Source organism: Aspergillus novofumigatus (genome assembly GCF_002847465.1).
Source record: "Aspergillus novofumigatus IBT 16806 chromosome Unknown P174scaffold_2, whole genome shotgun sequence".
In the NCBI taxonomy this organism is placed as follows: Eukaryota; Fungi; Ascomycota; class Eurotiomycetes; order Eurotiales; family Aspergillaceae; genus Aspergillus; species Aspergillus novofumigatus.
The window spans coordinates 4,280,384-4,295,248 of record NW_020194275.1 but is presented as its reverse complement, the minus strand read 5'-3'; positions in this window follow the sequence as shown (position 1 = coordinate 4,295,248).

Below are 14,865 nucleotides of genomic sequence, written 5' to 3'. Positions count from 1 at the left end.
CACTGGGAGGTGTATAGGCTGTATAGTTCCAGAGTTATTACTGGACAAATCTCCAGGCAGAATGCCAGAGGCGCTGGTTCCTCAGCATTTGTGCCACTACTTACCGCCCACGATTTCGCTGTGGTGTGACTAAAGTGGTAGAGACATAACTAGTGTCAACCGTTCCCTGATTAGAGTTGCATAACCGAACCGCAAAAATCGAACCCGAACCTCACCGAACTCGCAGTGGTTTGGGTTCGGTTCCTAGCCTAGGGAATCGCACTGGTTTTGGTTTCCATAGGGTGGAACCACTTTGAGTTCAGTTAAAACCGCCAGTTACGGTTTTTGCAGTTTTGTGAGTTAGGTTAACCTGTGACAATCCGTCACCATGTTCCCCGCAGACCTCCTTGCACGGAGCTTTCTGCCCATCTTGACTGCTTACCTCTCTAGGGCTGTTTGGATTATTTGCACTATTCCACCCTCTATTTATATATCTCCCTACTATGTACATACTTCTTCCCCCTCTTCTCTATACTTAGTTTTTTATCAAAATACTACCATACCATTAGAATATAAGCAGTGCCATCATATAAAACTAAGTATCATTTCCTGCATCATCTCTTTCATTAGAAGGTTCAAGATCCAGTAATAAACACATTCTTTTTCACATCAAGCACTAATCTTACCTCCTCTTGTAAAGAACCCTTCGCATGCCAACAACACCAATGGTTAGAGACAACAATACAATCTATTAACTAAGATCACAAAAGAATAAATGATAGCCAGACCTGTAGCTTCCACTAAGGAGCCTGAGAACTAGCAAGGAGCTGGGAATAGAACCTATAACCCCTCCACTCAGCATACTAAACCAGGCTCAGGTTTCACTAGAAGGCTGACTGCCCTACTCAACCAGACAGAGAATAGTGGCCTTAATAAAGACACCCACAAGCTAGCTAACAGCATCTCCTATAAAGAATTCACTGCCCACTAGAGAATGGACCCTAAGCACTACTAGGAAGCCATCTCCTAAATCTATATTACTTTAGACATAAAGGCAAACTAGAACTATGCAGAGGCAGCTCTCCTAAATAAGTAACTTATTAAGAGCTAGAGTAAGACCAACAATCTTAAGCACTAGAATAAACAGATCTATCAGGAACATAAATAGACCTAGGCCCAGCTTATCACCACTAACCTAGAATATAATAAGGCCTGAGAGAAGCTTAAAGAGGTAATCTGCAAATAAAATAACTTCACCCTATAGGTAGCCTATAGATCTGGCATTAGAAATACTAGTTCCTAGGCTTTAGCTACTAGTAGTAAGTTAGTAAAGATTCCAGACCCCCCTCTCCTTAGTGATGGAAAGGACCCTTATTTTAAAGATTAGTTACTAGCCATTAAGCAGAAGCTTATTACTAATACTAACTACTTCCCTAACCCTATAATGAGAATTACCTACATGACTAGTTACACTAAGGGCAACGCCCAGAAGCACATTACCCCTTATCTATAAGAAGACACTATTAACCCATACCAGGACTCCACTGACCTCCTCAAGCACCTAGAAAATATATTTACAGACCCTAATCATGAGTAAGTTACTAAGAGGAAATACAACACCCTCTATATAAAGCTATCAGTCAAATAGAATAACTTCATTTCTAAGTTCCTATACCTTATGGTGGAAGTAAGCATCCCTAAGAAGACCTAGAAAGATAACCTATATAATAAACTATCTCTCCGCATGCAAGAGCTCACTATGCCTATGTATAATAATAATAATAAGACCTTCTAGGAGTTTATGGACTACTGCAGCCATACAGTAATAAATATTAAGAATATAGAGAGAATTAAGGCTTATTTAAATAGTAGTGCTAATACTTAAACTAGAGGGACTAGAGTAATATCTTATACTACTACCCTAGCTGCAGCCACTCCCTCTATAGATAATACTACTACTTATGGCTGTACTGCTATAGCTTCCCTGGTTCCTAGCAACCTTGATAATAAGACTAGGAAGTGTCTTATAAGTAAGGGCAAATACTTTATATACTTCTAGGTTAGGCATACTAGCTACAGCTACCCCATGAAGCAGGCTGCACAGCTTAAAGTATTAGAATAACCTATTAAGCCCACTCCTAAACTAGAAAATAAGGATGCCTAGGAGAAGTCTCCTTCTTAGGTGCAAATTTAGTCAACTTATATAACTTAGACTTACAGAATCTATTAGGCAATAAAGAAGATAGTTTCAAATTAAAATCTCTTATCCTTATTAATAGATTCTTAGTATCTATAAGCTCCCTAGTTAACACCAGAGCAAATATATACATATACATGACCACTTCCTTAGCTATCCAGATATCTTAATATTTTAGAATACCTACTATGCCCCTAGAAAGGGAGTATATAGTTATAGGATTTGATGGAAAGCAGTCTATTCCCCTTACCCACATCATTATATTAACTATAGCCACAGACAATCGCATTATAAGATAGATGCTATTTCTTATACTAGACCTACGATGCCATAATATTATACTAGGAAGGATGTGGCTCACAGAACACTATATACTAGTGGATTGCGCAGGGAAATAGTTGATCTAGTCTTCACCACCCACCTACCAAGATGAGATAGCTATATAGATGAACCAGGAGGTCCCTCATAATTTCCTAATTAGGTAACCTATTAACTAAGATCACCAACATGATGTGATACACTATACTAGGTAATAGGCAAGGTATAAAAGGGACATCTTCCCTCCCTTAGCTCCATCTTCTCTTCTCTCCCCAACCACCCCTAGCCCTGTGGTTCTTCCTAGGGCAGTAACCAAGCCTTTAAATATACATGGCTTGATGGGAGAACCATAGGGCTATAGTGCAAGGTTATAGTGCCCCTTTTTCAGAACAATCTAAGGGTCCCTAGATACCTCTGAACACTTATATATTTAGTCCCCAGTGCTTCCTTCCGCAGCTCCTAAGGAGGCACCTAAGCCCTATTCCCCTGAGGAGCCTGACCTAGCAACACCAACAACCACTACTTCACCTTTCTATGAGACTAGATGATACCAACCTATAAGAATAGAGGAAATTAATTAGCAGTATTACACCCTTAAGATAGAATAAGCCCTACAAGGAAGAGGCATAGAACTAATATCATAATCTACCCACCCACTAAGTAAGACTATTATTAATATCACTGTAATAAGTGCAGTAGCCTTCTACTAATATATATATAAGAAAGATGCTACCATCTTCTTATCTTCCCTCTATGAGCTTAACAAACTAATTAATAAGAAATAGGGTGAATAACCCCTTTCCCTCCCTCAGTGGCTGACTATTGCAGCTTAGTCTTTAATATCTTAGTCAACTAACCATAGTCCAGTGATTGCTGAAGATAAGATTAAGTAAGTCCTACCAGAACCTTATTAGGACCTAGCTGATGTTTTCTCTAAATATAATTCTAATACTTTGCCTCCCCACCACAGGGAATTTAACTATAAAGTTAAACTAGAACAGGAGAATGCAGTCAGCTATAGGCCCCTATATAAGATGAATATAGAAGAATTAGAAGTAGTAAGGGAATATATACTAGACAACCTCTATAAGGGATTTATTATACTTAGCAACACTCCCTTCACTTCTCCCATTCTTATAGTGGAAAAGCTAGGTAGAGGACTACATTTCTATGTTAACTACTATAAACTAAATACCATAATATGTAAGGACTGTTACCCTCTCCCCTTAATTAATAAGATTTTAGAGTATATCTTTAAAGTAAAGATCTTCACCAAGCTAGACATCCACCAGGGTTTTTATTAGATTTACATGGACCCAGCCTTAGAGGACCTCACCACATTCTGCTCGCAATACAGCAGCTTTAAATATAAGATAATGCCCTTTAGACTCACTAATAGACTAGCCACATTCCAGCACTTTATAAATAGCATTTTCATAGATTGCCTAGATCAATATCTGACCACATTCATTAATGACCTACTAATCTATTCCAATAATAAGTTAGACCACCAGCTCCACATCTATACTATTCTATAGTGCTTATAAGAGCACAGCCTATAAGCCTTAATAAAGAAATGCAAATTCCATATAATAAAGATGTGGTATCTTAGCTTTATTATCTTAATAGATGGCATCCAGGTTGACCTAGAAAAGGTTATTACAGTATAGAAGTAGAAGACTCCCACCACTATAAGGGGGTCTAGTCATTTCTAGGTTTCTATAACTTCTATCAGAGGTTTATACAGGAGTATAGTCACATTACTAAACCCCTAGTTATATTAATAAGGAAGGATGTTCCCTTTATATAGAATAATAACTATAAGAAGACATTCTACTATTTAAAGGTTGCCCTTATAGAAGCTCTGCTTCTTACCTATTATAACCCATCCTTGCCCATAAAGCTAGAGACAGATGCCTCTAATGGTGTAGTTACTAGCATGCTCTCTCAGCAGTAGGGGGGAGAGTAGCATCCTATTACCTATTATTCTAAAACCATAAATCTAGTAGAGCATAACTACAGCATCCATAACTAAGAATTATTAGCTATTATACATGCTTTAGAAGAATAGTAAGCTAAGCTATAGGGCCTATAAAGAGCTAAACTATTTAAGATATTTATAGACCATCAAGCATTATAATATTTTATATAGAAATAGTGACTAAATCCCTAATAGGCCTAATGGAATAAGTTCCTATCTAGCTTCCACTTCCTTATTACTTTCTAACTAGGGAAGCTCAACACACTAGCTAATACACTCTCCAGGCTGCAAGACCTAGAAGGGACTAATAATCACTAAATTTAGTTAATACTTAAGCTAAACCACCTTAACCCCTAAATCTTAGCAGCTGTTACCCCCAGCCTGATGTTAATAGTAGATTAGGTATCTAAAGTAAATTAACTACATAACAGCCTCTAGCCCAAGCAAGAGCTTACACAGGCAGGTAGTGACTAATGGGAACTCTAAGATGGACTTCTACTCTTCTAAGGATGCCTAGTAGTACCTAATGAAGGTGACCTACACACTCACCTACTAAATAAAATCTACTACCCACTGTCTTCCATACACCTAGGCAAGGCTAAGATGAAGAGACTTATCCATGCTCACTACTATTAGACTTCCTAGAGACAGGATGTGGACTACTATATAGATAATTACCTTATCTACCATTAAATAAAGACGCGTAGAGACCCTCTACCAGGTCTACTACAGCCCCTTCTAATCCCTAACCAACCTTAGTAACATATTACTATGGATTTCTATTCATTCCCACACTCCAAGACAGGTTTAATGCTGTGTTTATTGTGGTGGACTAACTAGGGAAGAGAGCCTTTGCCATCCCCTATTATAAGATAACTACTACTTATAACATGGTATGTCTCTTTATTACTTATATTTACCCATGGACTGGCTTACCAGAAATAATTATCTTAGATAGGGGAGGTTAGTTCATCTTAGATTTCTAGGATAAACTATATAAGGTCTTGCAGATCTGCCTTAAGCTATTATTAGGATATCATCCACAGACTAATAGTTAAATAGAAGTCATAAACTAGTGGATTACATAGTAATTATAACTATTTATTAACTATTACTAGGATGACTAGGACCAGTGGCTGTCTATACTAAATTTTACTGCTGCAGTGCTTCTAAGTAAATCTACTAGGGTATCACCCTTCTTTATTAAGAGAGGCTTTGAACCATGCACATCCTTTGACTAGTTAGTAGCTACCAGACTGTTAGACCTTGATATTAATCATAAGTAAGCACAGTAGATGGCTAGACACATAGAGGAGATCTAGTTATATACTTATAGAGGTATAGAAGCTGCTTAACATTAATAGAAGTAACAGGCTAATAAGTATTACTATACTATTAACTTTAATATTAATAATTACATCTTTATTACTATATTAGATTAGAAGCTTGACCATCCTAGTTAGAAGCTTACTAACCAGCTTACTGGACTATACTAAATTATAAAGTAAGAGGGGAATGCCTTCTAACTAGATCTCCTAGATTCTATAAAAGTCCACCCCATCTTTGCACCTAAGAAGCTTTGCAAAGCCTTATCTACACCTCCTCTGCCTGGCCAGCTCTAGGACCTGGCTCCCCCACTAGAAGTTGATAGTAAAGATGAATAGGAGGTTAATAAGATACTAGCATCCTAACTCCACCATTATAAGCTCTAGTACTAGGTAAGATGGCTTGGTCATAACATTAATCTTGCCTGGTATCCAGCCTGAAATTTTAGGAACTCCCTAATATTGCTCTGTGACTTCCACACCTGATATCTAGCCATACCAGGCCCACCAATGCACCTACCAGAATGGCTATGAGCAGCTGAAGACAATGTATTCCTTGATGATCACCCTGATGATAATAAACCCCAGATGAGGGCATCTGGAACCTAAAGGGGGGGTAATGTGACAATCCGTCATCATGTTCCCTGCAGACCTCCTTACACAGAGCTTTCTGCCCATCTTGACCACTTACCTCTCCAGGGCTGTTTGGATTGTTTGCACTGTTCCACCCTCTGTTTACATATCTCCCCACTATGTACATACTTCTTCCCCCTCTTCTCTATGCTTAGTTTTTTATCGAAATACTACCATACCATTGGAATATGAGCAGTGCCATCATAAACCAACCCGTAAATGTTTTACCTAGAAATTACTGAATTCTAGATATTTTTAATTGACATTAATATCACTAGATAGCCTGCTAGTGATATAAATATTATTCAAAAATACCTGGTGGTTGCTGAGATATAAGGGAATTTCATCTCTGTCATAGGTTGGTATGAAAGTAGTGGTAGTTTATATATATATGCGACCGACTGTTGACAATAACCATATTTAAAAATGATTTTTTAACCACCACCCATTCAAACCTATAGATATTGAATTCATATTCTAGATCTAGATTAATATGATGATAATTACCATATATTTCATATAAAAATCATAATTTTATATAAGCATGCTTGATAGGGGCGTCAGAGGGGTCCCCGAAGGGGGGAATGGTAAGGGTTAAAACAGTTAAAATTAGCGGTTTAACCAACCCGAAACCGAACCGAATCTAACCATGGTTAGTTAGTATAGGCCTAGCAGCGGGTTTTGCGGTGAAAACCGCAACCAAATCACATCGGGTCCAGGTTTAGTGCGGGTTCTAAATTTTGAACCTGAAACCGCAGCGGTTTGGTGCCAACTAGGCTTGAACCCGCCCGAACCCGCACCAAATGCAACTCTATCCCCGATAATAGCGAATCTATGGTAACCCTAGTAAAGGGTATGATTCGGGATGAATGAAGGTCTGATTTCTGGCAATCTAGATATCTAACTAACTACTTATAATCGACTAAATGAAAACTCTGTAAAATCTTCTCAATCCAGTGAGTTGAATCCATGGTAGAATCCAGTAATCTGATTGGCCCAGCCAGAATTCAGCTAAATATTGATATCTGATACTCTCCGGATTTAATAGCAGTAAGATATGGCTAACACACCCCCCTAGGTAAGCAGGCATCGCGAAGCTGATCTAACATTTATAATCTAGTGCTATAGATGTTGAATGAACTTTTGATACTTCCTAATTAGGAAGGCAAGATAGATGGCTGGTGTTAAGAGCATCTATCCTATTCATCTAATATTAATTTTTAGATTAAATCAAATAATCTCTATCTAGATTGACAAGGCTAATCTACCTTATGAATTTATAGTGCTTCTGGCGCAGGAGTAACTTTATAAGGCCATCTATAGGCATCTTGCTCATCTTAATCTATTAAATGGAAATACAGCTAGCCTAAACTTCTTGCCAAAGCTAGTGCTGGTGGATATTAATATGCCTAAGCTTTGTGCACACCTTCAGCTTATTACTAGTAAGCAGATCTATAGTCTATAGATTATCACATAAGATGGAGATTTGATGCTCTGGATTAAATCTAATTAATATAAATAATTATTTCCACTAATAGATGTTCTTTGTGGCTCCTAAAATAGCAAGTAATTCAGCCTTAGTAGTAGATATAGTGACTGTCTTCTACTTCCCTGCCTTCTAATCAATAGCTCCTCTATATAGTAGGTAGATATAGCCTTCTGAGCTCTTATAATCTAGATGGTCACTATAAGTAGCATCACTAGCTACTATGTAGACCTCTCCGCTGCAGTGTTTAATAGTATATCTTATAGAATGGTTCTGGGTTCCTTGAAGGTATTAGATCACCTAGTTAACTAATTCCATATACTTCAGTGAAGGGTTGGTAAGGAATTCTAATAGATTTAATATTATCTTTATAATATCTAGCCTGGTGATTACCACAGGATATATGTATGAGCCTGTCTTTTATTAATACTCATAGATAATCTCAAAGCTAGCTTGCCCATTAAATTTGGTGAGAGGTTCACCTAATGTAGGTGTAGCCGGCAGGTTGCTTATTTATAGATAATATCAATCCACCATCTTATTAATATATGCCGCCTGGTTAAGCCAGAGTATTTAATTAGCCCTATCATGCTAGATCTGGATGCCTAGGAAGGTGCTAGCATCTCCTAAATTGCAGAAATTATACTTAGCTTATAGGCTAGCAATCACCTAATCTGCATGTAATTTTAATTCTCTTTAGTAGAGGAATAGTATATTGTCAATAAACACCATAATAATCATCTTATTATTAGTATAGAGGTATATATCTTTATTGACAGGGTGGAACCCTAGAGCTTTAAGAGTTCTAGTTAGCTCTTGCTGCTATAAATAGGGTGACCTGGCTAAACTCCTTCTTATCTAAACTAACAGTCTCTTATCATTGCTCCCTGATATAGAGTATTTTAGTGTTCTTCATGCCTTATTTTATCTTTGTTCTATTAATTTCAAGATGCCTAATATTCCTAAACACACCAGCGCTGTATAGGCGGCTGAGAAAGAGATTAGCTATAAGTTAATAAGCACTTAAACATCCTGTGTAATATTACTGGACCCTGTATAAGAGATTAACTAGGCTACTTAAAATAAGCAGATTCTTGTAAAGGACCTCAAGATATAACCTAACTATAATGCCTTCCTCCTACAATGACGCGGCAATAAGGTGTCTAAACCATATTCTACCTATATAGGTGGTTGTAGTACCTTTTATTCCTACATAGCTGCCCCTAATGTAATTAATTCTTCTGGATGATGTTGTTCTTTATATGCTGGCGCCTGTATAAATTATATATAGAATGGCAAAGGTGTAGACTGCTCTTTTTACCTTAGTAAATCAGGGGTCTGGAAGCCTGACCTTAATATATATAAATTCTCTTTTCCTTCCTTATTTTTATTTTATTCTTTTCTAATTTGTGTAGTCTATTCCTTAAGCAAGGGGGACTTTATGCTCTTAATAATAACAGCCTTATTATATATGACTAGCCTATTAAGAAGGCTGAAGAAGCACTAGAATCTGCTATTTAATCTTATTCTGTGAAGCTAATTACTCCTTCTAAGAAAGGTAAAGTGTCTGTGAAAAAGTTAACCCTAGAGATTATTATATCTTCTCTATCTAAAGGCCCTACTACTTATTCTTAGAAGAAGAAGTCCTTTTTTAATCCTCCTTCCTTTATATTAAAGATAAGCACTCCTACTTTGCCTTGTAAGTCTACTAGTCTTCATCCATATGGGTTCTTCTGGGCTGATAAGTTTGGTATAGTCTTATTTTACTAATATCATTCCTAAGATACTCCTTCTGAGGCCCCTTCCATCCTTCTTAATAAGAGGAAGAAATATCTGACCCCTTTAACTAATACCACTCCTTTAAAGTGGAGATATCAAGGCTATCTTATAGATAGTTAAGTACTTACCTGGCTAATCTCTACTAGGATTTTAAGAACTTGGGGCGCCTATATTCTATTTACTAAGACCTAGTGAAGTTTAATAAGGTTATAGTGAATTAGATTAATGCTCTGGAGGCCATTAAGATGGAGGAAGAAGATATAGAGGAGGTTGATGAGTGTAAGAAGGTGTATTAAAACTAGGTTCTTTTAGACTAGGGCAATTATTAAGGCTAAGGTAGAGGCTGAGGTGGTTAAGCATAGCTCTTATTAAGGAAGCTAATAAAGTTAAAGAAGCTTTTTTAGTTAGATTAATTTATAGTTCTTAGAGTTTAATGTAGATGTGGCTCTCTTACCTAGTGTTAGTTTATAGTTTTCTTTTATACTTAGCTGTCTTTAAGTAATTAGCTTTAGTTAAATAGGTAATTTATTCCTTTATCTTAATATTCTTATAATACTAAGTAGCTTATCCTTCTCTAATTACTCCTAATAAGCTGGAATCACCACCGCGAATAGTCTATTAAAGTCTGTATCTTTCCTACTAGCATCTCTTTAGGATTAATCACTCCTTAATAATTTATATGTTATTCCCCCATTCAGCTTATTATCTAAAGAAGTTGAGTTAATTTCACTCTAGTTACTTCCTAGAGTTAACTCCTTTTAATAGTGCATAGGTTGGCTATTCCCTGTTAGTATATTACTAATGTGTTCTTAAAGCCTTATTTATTAAGTATATTATTTTATTAAGACACCCTCCCCTGCCTGCTTTAAATATACTCCTAGATATTCAGTAGATTCCTAATCCTTTTAAGTCATTTTTGAAAGTTCATTATATAAGAATGAGGGGTTATCAACCTCTTTAAGTACCTTATGTACTTTAATTAGTATGTGGATTAATAATCCTACCTTCTATAATTATTATATTAGTGTAGCAGATATCTATAATTTCTCTAGTTTATTCCTAATATTAGCTTCTACTAATTATTAGCTATTAATAAGGTTCTCTACTTTATGTCCGCTAGGTTCCGCGATAGTGTATGTGCTAAGTGGGTGCAATTAAATAATTTGATATAGGCTAAACTATTTACTTTAGAACTTCTGCAGAGATTCATTTTGAATGAGGACCCATTAACTAGGTTTAAGGTGGGATTCCTTTATATTACTATCTTAAATCAGGTTCTGTTTGATTGTATATACTAATAACTTCTTATTAGCTAGGGATTAAGTGTGGTTAATATATTATAATTATGTTTTGATATCTTGACTAGTTGGTTAATTGTGTCGCGGATAACCAGGTAGCGATGGATGTATGCTATAGAGAAGATAAAATAGTAAAAGCTTTGTCTAGGTATGAATATGCACTTATATAGTGAAAACTATAAGAGGTAGGTATTCATCCTATAGATGTGTTGGTTTACCTATGAGATACTTCATTAATATCTTTCCTAGTAAGCTATTTATGTTTTCATTTTTGCCATTGGTTCTGGGGTGATTTAGAGTTGTTGTATAATATTTAGCTTTAAGAATTTTGAGATATAATGCTATAACTTAAGATAGGAGGTTGGTTCTATTATCTAAGAGTAGTTCTTTAAACACTCTGTAGTTGATAAAGATATCCTTATAAAGAAAATAAGCTAATGTTTTATCTTTTATGTTAGGTATAGCTCTTACTATAACCTAACTAGTTATATGATTGATAGCTATGATAATCCATTAATTATTATTTAGAGTTATTAGTAAATGCCTAATGAGATTAATCCCTTAATACTCAAATGGATAGATACCCTTTTTCACTAGGTGTTATGTAGCTTTGTGTTCAAGATTTAGTCTTGAAGGCTTTACTATTTAATAATTTAGATAGCTTCTAGTAATATCTTGGATATCCCTTCATATTGTTGGCTACCAGGCATGGGTATGAATTACTCTAAGCAAGGCTGGATAAGCTAGATAGCTAAACTAGTCATGGAGCTGTGATATAAAGTTATTTTAAAAGGGAATTTCAAGGTATGGTGTTTTAATATCTTCATCCATGTAGTATAGCTGATTAGTAGGTTGTTAGTTAATATATTCTATCTTAAGCTGAAAGTTTGGTGCTAATGTTTTGATTTTTGTTTTAATATTATTAGATATATTTAGATCATTACCTTTTAAGAATGAGACTATTAATGGATGCCATTCTGATTTAGAGAGGTTAAGTAGTATGTAAAGGTGCTCTGCACCTATCATCTACTATAATTATATTATAGATAGATTGAAAGTAGGCACTTATGCTCTATTTACTGGACCTTCTTTAACAAAGTTAGGTTGATAACTTATTATGTTAGGGATAACTGCTTTAGTTCCCTTGTGATATTAGATAATAAGATTATATGCTTGAAATTCTTTAATCTAATATATAAGATATTTTAAGTACATCTTTATATTAGTGAGGTACTGAAGACTTTTATAATCTGTTATAATTATAATAGGTTGGCTATTATTAATATAATAGTCCTATTATTAGAGTGCTTCCTTAATTGCAAGAAGTTCCTTCTCATACATGGGGTAGTTCTTTTTAGTATTATTAAGTTTATATCTATTAAATACTACTGGATGCCACTGTCCCTTTTTATCTTATTATAATAGTATTATACTGAGTGCCCATTTAGAGGCATTAGTTTTAATTTAATATGGCAGAGAGGGATTAGTAATCCTAAGAATAGGTGTGTGAACTATTATATTCTTTAGTGTTATGAATACTTGCTAATATTAAGTATTCTAGACTATAGGTTAAAACTTCTTTTTATAAAGTAAAGCATCTGATTCCTTTAGGAGTTCATGAAGAGGGGTAGTAATTCTTGCAAACTTATATATAAATTAGTAATAGTATGTTGCTAGTCCTAAGAACTGTTAAACTTTATGAATGTTTATTAGTTTTGGCTATATCTTTATAACTTCCACTTTTGCGGGTATTGGTTGAATAAATCTATTACTAATGATATGACTGCAAAACTCTAGCTCTCTCTTAGTAAATATATACTTAGAGAGCTTTGCATATAGTTGATGTTCTTGGAGTTAGTTGAGCACCTATTGAATATGCTTCTTATATTCCTCATCTGAGTCTGAGAAGATTAAGATATTATTAAGGTACACTACTATAAAGTTGAGATCTTGTATAATGCTATTTATCATTGTTTAGAATATTGCAGGTGTATTATAAAGTCTAAAAGGCATTACTAAGAATTTGAACTTGCTGAATGATGTGTTAAAAGCTATCTTTAGAATTAATGATTCACCTATTCACAGCTGCCAGTATCTAGAGAGGAGATCAAGCTTTAAAAGACACTTAGCTTAACCTGCTTAATCTAGAAGTTCTTAAATTTATGGCAGTGGATAGGTATTCTTAATAGTTACCTTATTAAGTAAGTAGTAGTTAATACACATTTACTATTTCCTATTAGCTTTGGGGATAATTACTACTAGAAAGCCCTATATACTAGCTGAAGGGTGAATAATAGCTTTCTTTAATAGCTCTTTAACTTGCTTCTTTATCTCATGAAACTTTTCAGGTGACTAAGGGTAAGAGTTTATATTTATTAGTAAGGAATCTCTAGTATTAATATAATACTATATTAACTAAGCTAGAGGCATTCCTGGGTGTAACTCTTCCCTAAATATATCTTTATACTAGGTGAGAAGAGGCCTTAACTAAGATGGTTCTACTAATACTTCCTCTTCCTTTTCCTTTTTAAGCTCTTAAATAATAAATAACTAGGCTTCTTATTAATCCTTTTAAAGGGTATGCTGAAGTTATTTTATAGAGATAAGACTTATAAGTGCTTCTAGGCCTAATTTAATTTAGTGTTAAAGATTAATAGGGTTAATAGTTATATACTTTATTCCTCACCCCTTAATTGTCATTCAACCTGTAATCTAATTAATATCAGGATTAATATATCTTAGCTAATCTTAACCTAGAATAATATTATACTCTGTTATTTCAAGAACCTAAGGAGTGATGATACAAGGCTAACTACTAATTCTAAGAGGGATCTAAACTTGACATAATATATATATAACTTTATTATTTAGCAAGCAAACTTATAAAGGGTTAAGCATATGCTGAAAGCAGAACTATAATAAGGGTAGTAAATCAGCTAAGTATTTTAATATAAATATATGGCTAGAGCCATAGTCTAGCAGTGCTTAGATATAGGCTACCATCCTAGAAGCTTCAAGTTTGGCAGGGAAGTAGATAAGATTAGATCTAAGAGTATTTAGATAGGCATTAATGTAATTATAATCTTCTAGTTCTAAATCTACCTATATAGTATTAAGCATTCCCTTAATGGGTGGTTAATCCTCCTTATTATTATTCCCATTTGAATTATCATGATATTTAGGTGGTTTAAGGTTATTAGATACCTTATACTCCTTAACTTTAGAAGCTTTTAGTAGTTAACCAACTAGTGCTTCCTTATCTAGCAGTTATTTGCTTTTCCTGATTATTTCTTATGATAGGTCTTTAATTAATTTAGTACTATATAAGCTTGCATATTATAGCCTTTCTATCCATAATTAAAGTAAGCTTAGTTTGTTTAATACTAAGCCTTCTATTCGCGCGTTCCCTTCTTTAGATAATTAGGAGATATAAGGATAGCATTCAAATTAATATCCATCAGGTCTATTTAACTATTATTAGTCTTACTAAAGGATTAGAACTATACCTAAGTACATAAAGTAACTCTCTACTTATACTTAGTAAAGTAATAAACTACATTATTAAAAGTAGTTTAGTTTACTATAATCTTCTGCCTAGCAAGCATGCAGAATTAGTTTTAAGTTAGTAATAAACTTCTAGACTAACACATTATTAGGAATTCCAGATTTAATATATTTAGCAGCTTCCACTAGGGAAGTAGTATAAGATTATACTATCTAGTTACCCTAAGTGTACCTCTTATACTCTTCCTAATACTTAATTTCTTCTCTAATCTCTCTAAAGTTTTCTCAAATCCACTGCTTGAAATTATCTAGAGTGGTAATAGCAGCTATTAGATTATATTTAATCTTTTACTTATGAGCGTCCC